Source organism: Lycium ferocissimum, chromosome 10 (genome assembly GCF_029784015.1).
Source record: "Lycium ferocissimum isolate CSIRO_LF1 chromosome 10, AGI_CSIRO_Lferr_CH_V1, whole genome shotgun sequence".
Lineage (NCBI taxonomy): Eukaryota > Viridiplantae > Streptophyta > Magnoliopsida > Solanales > Solanaceae > Lycium > Lycium ferocissimum.
Genome location: NC_081351.1, coordinates 8,304,918 through 8,315,582, shown reverse-complemented (window position 1 = coordinate 8,315,582; position 10,665 = coordinate 8,304,918).

Genomic DNA, 10,665 nt, shown 5'->3' with positions numbered 1-10,665 from the left:
GAAAATTTTTTTAAGGGTGTTTATTCGGGACCATTAGGGTTAATAGCGTTTCCCCAAACGTGCAAAGCGATTAAGAAACCCCTCGCATCAAAGGAAATACTGGAAAAACAAAACGTCTGGAAAAAAAAACGTTTCAGTCACTAGCACTGTAGCACCGCTGTAGCCGTATGGGGAACGCTACAGCGGGAACTCTATAGCGGGCCAAAGGACCATAGCAGCTCCGTGATTTCCGCAGACCTCGCTATAGTGCCCACCACCATAGAGGAACCGGCGTTAATGGTCGAGGGACCGCCACAATGTACCCTCCGACCGCAGCCTCTCCTTCCATCCCCTGTTTTGCCAAGTTGTGCAGTCCATCAACAAAACAAGAATAAATCAATTTCCAAAAGCAGACACGTACATAAAAACATTCGCCCAACAAGGGCAATAGTCTTACGAGCACTTTTAAACTGGGGCATCTGCGTCAAAACGACCAAAACAAAGATTATCCAACCAAAGCAAGAATTGTCAAAACATCCAAATAACACGGCTCACTATATGAAAGGTGTTACCGCTATAGCGGCCAACTCCCAGACCCCCCGCCCCCCCGACGATCCCCACCCCGCTTGGCAATGCACACGTCGAAGGATGGAAAGACCGCCGCAGCGGTCCACTTTCTCTAGTCCGTGAATCCTTACCCCAACCTTGTTCCAAACCCAAAATTTTCACCATGACTTTTTCGTTTTTGTAAAGGATCATGTAGTAAGATAGCATGCATGATTTTTACATCGTGTTCTACCCTATTTCAAATAACACAGTTACCAAAATTTTGAACAAGAACACCAACAATTGCACCCTAGCAAAGCCCCCACCCCAACACACAAACTAACCCCAAAACATAAACTAACCTCCTAATCAAAGAAATCTACAATATAAAGTGTTGCTATGGCTTTATGAACGTGAATTAACCCTCCACGATCCAAGGAACTACCCTCCCCAAGAACTAAAAACACTCATTTTCTAGGAAACCCCCAAATTCTTCCTAAACTAGCGAGTTAAGCATGGGATTTTTGAAATAAAAAGCCATTTACAAGTTATAGGTTAGTAAAGGAGAGCACATACCTTGAAATGGGGAGAGATCTGCAAGCCTGGCCAGAGAAAAATGAAAATTTTGTAATAAGAAGGACCTTTATGTTTCATATTTTTGTGAGGAGTTTGGAAAATGGTAAGGGGTGGGGTGGTTATAGGGAGTAGGAAGGAAGGTGAGGGGTTGAAAAGTGTTTAAGGGGGGAGTAATTTTCATGGGAAGGGAAGAGGTTTTTCAGTTTTGGGTTATGAGAGAAGTGGGAGGGGTGCCCCCCCCCCCCCCCCCCCCCTATTTTTTTGATTCTGTCCGATGACCGCTACGGCGGCACTTGGACCGCTGCAGTTGTACCACTATAGCGGTACTATGGCCGCTATAGCGGTGGCAGTGCGACATTTTCGTTTTTGTTTCGTTTTGTGTTGTCATTCTTTCTTTGCCCATAACAATGGCCCGAGACCCTGTTTCGCATGGCATAAGACCCAAGACATTAACCCCTACTTCATCCCACCCCGTTCGGGGACGAACGGTAGTTTAATTTCTATTTGGTGTAACGACCCGTCCGGTCGTTATTTAACATTTCACGAAACCATACCCAATTTAGGTCAAAGTTGTAAATAATAAGCTTCACGATGTGTTTTAAGAGTTAGGAGTTGGAAAAAAATGAATTTCGGAAGGGTTTGGAAAGTTCGGGCCGTAGTAATGGACCGCTTAAAGACTTTTGGCGATCGCCGCAGCGGTCCACGTGGAAACAGTAGCCGAATTTTGTACTAAGTCTATTTTTCTCTCCTTTTTCAATAGAAGACTCTGAAGGGCTGCTTCTAGGGTTTCTCGTGAAAGAAAAAAACCATAGACCCCAATAAAAAGAAAATCCTTCTAATTTCTTTTCCAACTTTCCCTACGAATATTATCGCTCATGGAATCGGATAGAGGCTAAGCAGACAAGATATTCTTGGAGAATCAATATCTGTTCATCAAAGAGGTAGGTTGCGGTTTATTTTAGTCAGACTTTGATTAGCGAATCGTATATACATTTAGAGTTGACGGGAGAATGCATGCTTAGGTCTTCGGACACGGAGTTTGGGATAAATAGGGCTATAATAATAATGTTGTAGTTAATAAGAAGTGATATTGTCACTAGAGACATACCTCGTGTTTACTTTTATGCAACTTTAGAAGGGGATGAATTCCGTTTGTGTGTCCTATGTTGTTGAACATTCATAATGGTGTTCCCTTGAAATTGAGAGGTCGTATTAAAAGTGTTATACTGAGTTGGGTTGATTTTTCGCTCATCAAGTCTGGAATTATGATTGAATTGTCATATAGTTTCGTGCATTGCATTGCATGGTTTATGCGGATATACAGGTAACAGACAAAGCCGAGTATGAGCATTGTGTTATCCGGCCTTGTGGCCATAGGATCGAGTACTTGAATTGCATAAATGTATACGAATTGAAATTCATGACCGAGGTTCATTCCGGGCGGAGGTTTGTGCTCGGGTCCGAGGAGTATTCCGGAACGAGTAGTACATGGACACCATGGATCCTCTGCAGGTCATTGCTACTGAGCAATGACATCAGATAGCGTGTATGTACAGCGTGTTGGGCCTTGTATAACATTTGCACTGCATCTCATAATTTATTGTTATACATGTGGGTGTCACTGTCGTTAACATTGCTCTTTTAATCCGTGTGTGTTGCTGAGAGTCTGGTCGAGGGGGGGTGGTTACACCCGATAAGTGTAGTGTTAGTCGTCAGATAGTGATTTATTTCCCTAGATACATCGTATCACAGTAGTAAGGTGAGTAGGTGAACTCTTTAAACAATGAGGGTAAAAGTACAGTATACAACGAATGTGAACGCGAGAGTTACTAGGTTGTGATTTAGTAGAATACCTTATGGTTGGGGAATGAAAGAAGCGAGCTTCGGGAGTAAAGAGGTAAGGGGGCGGTGTGGTAAAGTGTCTTTATCTAGAATCTTGAGATTCATTGACTTATCTGCTTATCTTATTAACTTTATGTTGTATTGCCTGAACTAATCTTAGTCGACCTATGATGCTTACTAGTACGTGTGGTGTACTGATACTACTCTTGCTACGCCCTTTTGGGTGTAGATGTGTTGCAAGTTTTAGCTGAAGTTTCGCCGCATGGGTCTATCGGATATTCTCCTACAGCTTCGCCTATCTCACTCCCGGCGGAGGCTGTGTCATTTATTGGTCTTCTTGTATTTTAGGAGCTCTTGTACCCATCTAGACTAGATACCAGGGTTTTATTGCGGATTTATTTATATTGAGACGAGTCTGTAATAAATGTCTACTTTACATTTTATTATTTTTCAGGATGATTGCCACATGCTTTTAAGTGTTGGGTTTTATTGGTAAGGGTTCGCCTACTAGCTTGTCATATGGTAGGTGCCCGCACGACCCGTGGGTTGGATCGTGACACTAATGCCTCACTAAAATCTTTAAATCCTTTAAAAAGAGGGTTTTGTATATCTTTAATAGAGTTTATGACTTCTGGCCAAGTTTGAAAAATACCATTGGTCCTGCCATGTCCTGCCATGAACTACGACATAATATCTAAATTTTTTGTCGAGATTCTTGTCTGTAAAATATTGACAAAGTGCTTTTACGGTGGCTACAAAATTTTTAGAATCTTTTTTGTTATGTGATATCCATAAATTGTCTACCAAACATGTATGTTGTCTATCTATTATGCATTCTGGTAATTTTCTAAAGGTCATTTTTGATGGTGGAAAGAATATTAAATTATGGTTAGTTCCAAATTGTATTCTCTCTAGGGAATTACTTCCTAACAAAGATATAGGTCTGAAATGAAGATTACCTAGTACCGTTTGTCTGTAAGTATCTGGGGTTAAGGCTTGTATGCCTTTTCCCTTGTCTGATGTCTGAGAACTTGTTGGTCTCATGCTGTCAAATGAAAAATCATGTTAGTAGTTAGTAGTAATCTTTAATCTATATAATTGGTCTGCTAGATTATTATCTTTTCCTTTTATATGTTCAAACTTTAAGTTATAAATTGAAATAGTATCTATAAAGTTTAGCCATCTCCTTGTACTACTATTTTTGTCATTTATCTTTTGATAGAATTTAACTATAGCTCCACAGTCTGTTCTAACTAGTATTTTTGATTTGTTTAAGATATATAGTCTAAAACTATTTAATCCGTATATTACAACTAAAATTTCTGCATCTATACTACTCATGTTACCTTTTTCTTTGTACTTACCACTTTGATAAGCACATATTTTTTCTTCACTTTTATTACTATATTTATTTGGTCTTGCTTTTAATACTGCTCCCCATCCTTCGAAACTACCATCTGTTTCTATGATTAAATAGTTTGTTTCTAGTGGCATATTTAGGTCAGGAATATTTTTTATTTTTTCTTTAATTTTTGGTACTAGTTTAGTGTCTTCAGTATTAAAGTATTTTTGACCATTAGATCCTATTTTTGAATATAATGGTCCTGCTATTTTTCCTAAGTCTTTTATAAAGTTTCTAGCACAATTTACTATTCATAGGAATTTTTGTAATTCTTTAACATTATCTACCTTGTCTGGCATTTCTAAAGCAGCCACACCAGGATTTCTGGGAAAAATGACCAATAATAGTAATACAAAATTCAAAATTAAGGTAGAAGATGTAGTGGAAGTAATAGGAAATAAAGGAATAAAATTAATAAAACCCATAAAAATAAATCCTGAAAAATATGCAAGATTAGAAAGGAGTTTAGAAGACTTTAATAAGAAAAAGATTCTGCAGCCAGAATCTCATCTAATGTACACTAATTCTAGAGGAGAGACGTCTATAAGATTTACTAATTATAATTACAAAACACACAGAGATATAGAAGAAGAAAGTACTTTAGACGAAAATGATACTACTGAGTCAAACCTAATGAATACAGAACTAATACAAGATGATTTTGAAGTTGATATAGCCATAGAAAGAGCAAAAGAAATCTATAAAAAAGACAAAAATAAAAATTTTAAATGTAAATTCGGAAATTTGACAATAGAAGAAGCAATAAACCATTTTAAAATATGTAAATTTAGAACCGATAATTGGGGATATAGAGAAGAAACTATGTCCCAAAAGAAATTAGACGAATTTGACAAAATATTAGAAGACATACAAGAAAGTGATGAAGAAATAGAACTAGATTCAATAATAAGTCAAAAAGAATTAATGGAATCTAGTGCATCTAGTTCTAGCCCATTCCAAAGAACAACTGGTGAACAATACACAGTAGACACCAGTACAGGAAATGTACCGAGAAGAAGAGTTTTAGAACAGCAGGAGAACCCATAGAAAATATAAAACCATCAGGAAAAAGAATGCCTATAGAAGAGCCTATTACACTCCAAGAAGAAGGTAATAAAGGTAAATTACTAAATATAGCAGCTCATGATTCACAAAGGTGGAATTCAGTAATAGACCTTTGGAAAGGAATAGTAGCAGACTATATAAAAACCTACAATGACATGAATGCATAAACAATGTATAAATATCTAGAGACATTTTTAGGAGAATCAACAAAAGCATTATGGGAAGCATACAAAGAAAATTTCCCAATGGAATTCCAACTGTTAGTATCCATGAGAGCAAATCCATATAATTTTACTAACAAAATACATACTTTAATTACAGGAGAAGACCCAAATAGTGGATTTCTAGTATTATAAAGAAATGCATTAATAAAACTAGAACAATTAAGTATAAGTAGTTGGTTTTATATTAAAAAAAAATTAAATGATTATTTTTATTATTGTACCATTAGTGGAAATGCTTTTGATTAGGAGTTAGGTAAAAAATTATTTAATAAATTACGAGGAGTTTTAGGAAGAGAAATAGAAGATAGATGGAATAAGAGAGGCGGAGTAATACAAAACCTTAGTCTAAAATGGTCAATAGGACATAGAATACAGCATATAATGGATGTACTATGTACTCACATACAAATACAAAAACAATTAAAACAAAATGAAATGAATTTATGTAATAGTGTGGTATACACTACGCAAAGTTATGACAAAGATAATCATAGAAAGAAAAAGCATAGAAAGTATAGAACTCAATATAATAGAAAGAAATATTATCTTAGAAAGTCAAAGAGCCAGAAAACCTTATTTAGATAGAAATAGACATGTAAGAAAATATAGGACCGAGAGAAATTATAAAAAATAGACTAAAATGTTTTACTTGTGGAAGTATAGAACATCTAGCAAATACATGTCCAAAAAGAATAAATAATAAGACAAGAAATTCACAGTTAATTGAAGATTCTCAGGAAACTTTAATAAATGTAGACGAATACATGTTTGATACTGAAAGCATATATTCCATAGTAAGTGCAGACACTGTAGAAAAACTCAAAACAAAGTTATCAGACTCAGAAGCAGAGGAACTAACTAATGAAATAGCATTAGAAAAATTAGATTTAGAATCAATTCAAGCTGGTAATTTAGAAAATGTTTCTGAAGACTTTAATCATGAATTCGAAAGGAATAAAGGATTAGATAGTAATTCATGTTTCTTTTGTAAATGGTACCCTAGTTGAGAAAAAAGAGCTAAATGTAAGAATTGTTATATAGAAGGATGTATAATGTGTATAGAAAAAGAATTAAGAACAAAAATAAACAAAGAAGAAAAACATAAGAAAATAGAAGATCCTACTATCAACCTAAGGATAATAACATTGGAAACAAGAGTAAATGAATTAGAGAGTAGACTATATAAATTAGAAAAGGGGAAACAAAGAAAGGAGGATAGTGAAGATGAAGAAATAAGTCTCTCTAATATACAACCAATAATTAGACCATTAAAAACAATACCAGAAGATTTTCAAGAAGAACTAATGAGCGTAGAAGATCATGAGGCATTAGTATGTAATGAGGAAAAAAAATTAGGAACAATAAAGATACTTGCAAGAATTAAAATAGATGATTATGAAATAGAGAATTTAGCTTTAGTAGATTCAGGATGCACAAAGTGTATAATAAATAAAAGTGTAGTTCCGTCAAATCTAATAAAAATCCTAGAAAAACCAGTTGCAGCAATGCAAATGGATGGAACTCATAACATGTATAGACACTATGTTAATAAAGCATACATTAGCTTTATAAATAATGTTCAGTATTTTATAAACCAAGCTAGAAAATGGATAAAATATGGGTAAGAGACTTAAATATAAATGTGGATTTTGTCATAGGATTAGACTTTATGTTACATAGTAATGGAAGTTGTATGATTACAAGAGATGGAGTAATTTTCTTAAAAAGTATTACTCATATACCAGTACAAGCTCTTAAGACTGAAACTAGAATCCGACATAAGAAAATCCAGACAGCAGACCAAATAAACCTGCCAAAAAAAGAAGACTGTCAAGAAAATAATACATGCTGTAAAAGAAAGATAGAAACAACGAATTTAATTCTAAAAGAGGAAGAAATACTAGAAGATGAAGATCTAATACAAAAAGATTATACTTTAATAGATATAGAAAACGAATTATACAATTTTAAAATAGGAATAAAAAGAATAGGAGTGATAAAAAATCAAAAGGATCTAGATAATATAATAAAAATACTAGATGAGATAGAAATTATGGGAGAAAAACCTTTAAAATATTGGGAAAACAACAAGATTGTATGTAGATTAGACATAATAAATCCAAAATATGTAATTAAAACAGCCTCAATAGAAGCTACTAACCAAGACTTATAAGACTTTAAAATCCAAATAAAAGAATTACTGAACCTAGGAGTAATAAGAAGATCCACCTCTAAACATAGATCTGCAGCATTTATGGTGAGAAATCAGAGTGAGAGAAAAAGCTAGAATGGTAATAAATTATAAAAGACTTAATGATAATACTAGAACTGATGGATATAAATTACCAGATAAAACAGAGTTGATAAATAGGATACAAGGCAAGAAAATATTTAGTAAATTTGATTGTAAATCAGGATACTGACAGGTATGAATGCATGAAGAAAGTATAGAATGGACTGCATTTACCTGTCCTGAAGGACATTTCGAATGGTTATTAATGTCATTTGGATTGAAGACAGCTCCACGAATTTTTCAACAAAAAATGGATAGTATATTTGGAGAATACAAAAGATTTGCATTAGTATATGTAGATGATATATTTGTATTTAGTAGAGATATTAAAGAACACCTAGGACACCTACAAACGGTATTCAGATTGTTTGTGGAAAATGCAATAATAATTAGTAAGAAAAAGATGGAATTATGTAAAAATTATATTAATTTTCTAGGAATAGTATTAGGAGAAGGTAAGATAAAATTACAACCTCATATAGCTAAAGAAGCTTTAGAAATACCAGACGAGTTAGATAATGTTAAAAAATTAAAAAAATTACTAGGAATAGTAAATTATGCTAGAAACTTTATAAAAGACTTAGAAAAAATAGCTGGACCATTATATTCAAAAACAGGATCAAATGGTCAAAAACACTTTAATACTGAAGACACTAAACCAGTACAAAAAATTAAAGAAAAAATAAAAAATATTAATGACCTAAATATGCCACTAGAAACAAATTATTTAATCATAGAAACAGATGGTAGTTTCGAAGGATGGAGATCTCTACTAAAAGCAACACCAAATAAATATAGTAAGAAAAGTGAAGAAAAACTATGTGCTTATCAAAGAGGCAAGTACAAAAAAAAAGGTAACATGAGTAGTATAAATGCAGAAATTTTAGCTGTAATATACGGATTAAATAGTTTTAGACTATATATCTTAAACAAATCAAAAATACTAGTTAGAACAGACTGTGAAGCTATAGTTAAATTCTATCAAAAGATAAATGACAAAAATAGTAGTAGAAGGAGATGACTAAAATTTATAGATACTATTTCAATTTATAAATTAAAGTTTTAACATATAAAAGGAAAAGATAATAATCTAGCAGACCAATTAAGTAGATTAAAGATTACTGTTAACTAATAACATGATTTTTCGTTTGACAGCATGAGACCAACAAGTTCTCAGACAACAGACAAGGGAAAAGGCAAACAAGCCTCAACCCCCGACACTTACAGACAAACGGTACTAGGTAATCTTCATTTCAGACCTATATCTTCATTAGGAAGTAATTCCCTAGAGAGAATACAATTTGGAACTAAACATAATTTAATATTCTTTCCACCATCAAACAGGACTTTTAGAAAATTATCAGAATGCATAATAGATAGACAACAGACATGTTTGGTAGACAATATATGGATATCAAATAACAAAAAAGATTCTAAACATTTTGTAGCCACCCTAAATGCACTTTGTCAATATTTTACAGACAAGAATCTAGACAAAAAATTTAGATATTATGTCGTAGTTCATGGCAAGACTAATGGTATTTTCCAAACATAGCCAGAAGTCATAGACTCTTTTAAAGATATACAAAAACTTCTTTTTAAAGGATTAATGATTACTGAGGCAATAGATTATGCTAGGGGAATATTGGGTCCAAACGACTATATTTCTCTAGCACTCAGACAAAACCCAGACAAAATTCCTCGGTACAATATACAAAAAGACACAGACAAAGTAATTTTTTGTGATCATTGTTCCTTTATGACCGAAGCCTTTAAAAGACTAAACCAGAAAAATGAGACATTGATCCACGAAAAGATGAAGTTCTTGGAGCAAGTAAAGATGTTAGAACACAGACTACAGGCAGTCAAGTTCGAGTTAGCACAATCTCAGAGTTTTCCATCTCAGACTAAAATGGATGAGATGGGTGTGCATTCCCCGATGAATGTAGCTAGATCCACTGTATCGGATAAGGATACAGCTAGTCTGGTTCAAATGGTAGCCGGTAAAGACTTATCAAATCCGTTGATGGCTATCACTTTGCCAAGAAGTGAAGATGAGGGATGTTCATCTCTCAAGACATGATGAAGAATACCAGACACTAACACAAGGAGCTGCCTCTACAAAGAAAAGTATATTTTCCAAGAAGAAAAAGAATGAGAAAATAGAGAATATAGTTAAACATACATTAGCAAGATTTTTTCAGACAAAAGAAGAGCAAGATAAACATATAGTCCAAAATCCTAGTCCAAAATTATCTCTAAGTCTAGGGATGTCGCTAGTCCATAGTTCAAAGCTTGAAGGAGACATGGTAAATTTTCAGAATAGTGCATTTCAAGACTCGCATGATCCAAATGACGTAGATTCTGGAATGAGTGTTGATTCCATTGCACTACATAATTTAGACATATGAAGAGACTAGTAAAAGAGGTAATAATGATAGCCAAAGACAAAAGAAGAAAAGAAAAGATTTGTTAAAAAAAGCAGCAATAATGATAGCCAAAGACAAAAGAAGAAAAGAAAAGATTTGTTGAAAAAAGCAGCAATGCCTAGAAGACAATATAGATAAGGTAAATTTATTAAAGTAAGTTTTAATAAAGTAGCTTCAGCAAAGGACAGATCAGCAAAGGGACAATAATATAAAGTTTTCTTCTGAAAGATTCACGTGACGATGGGGCTCAAAGAGCACCCGGCTGAACTCAGAAAGATTATTTAATATTTTGGTGTCCGAAGTTAAAGT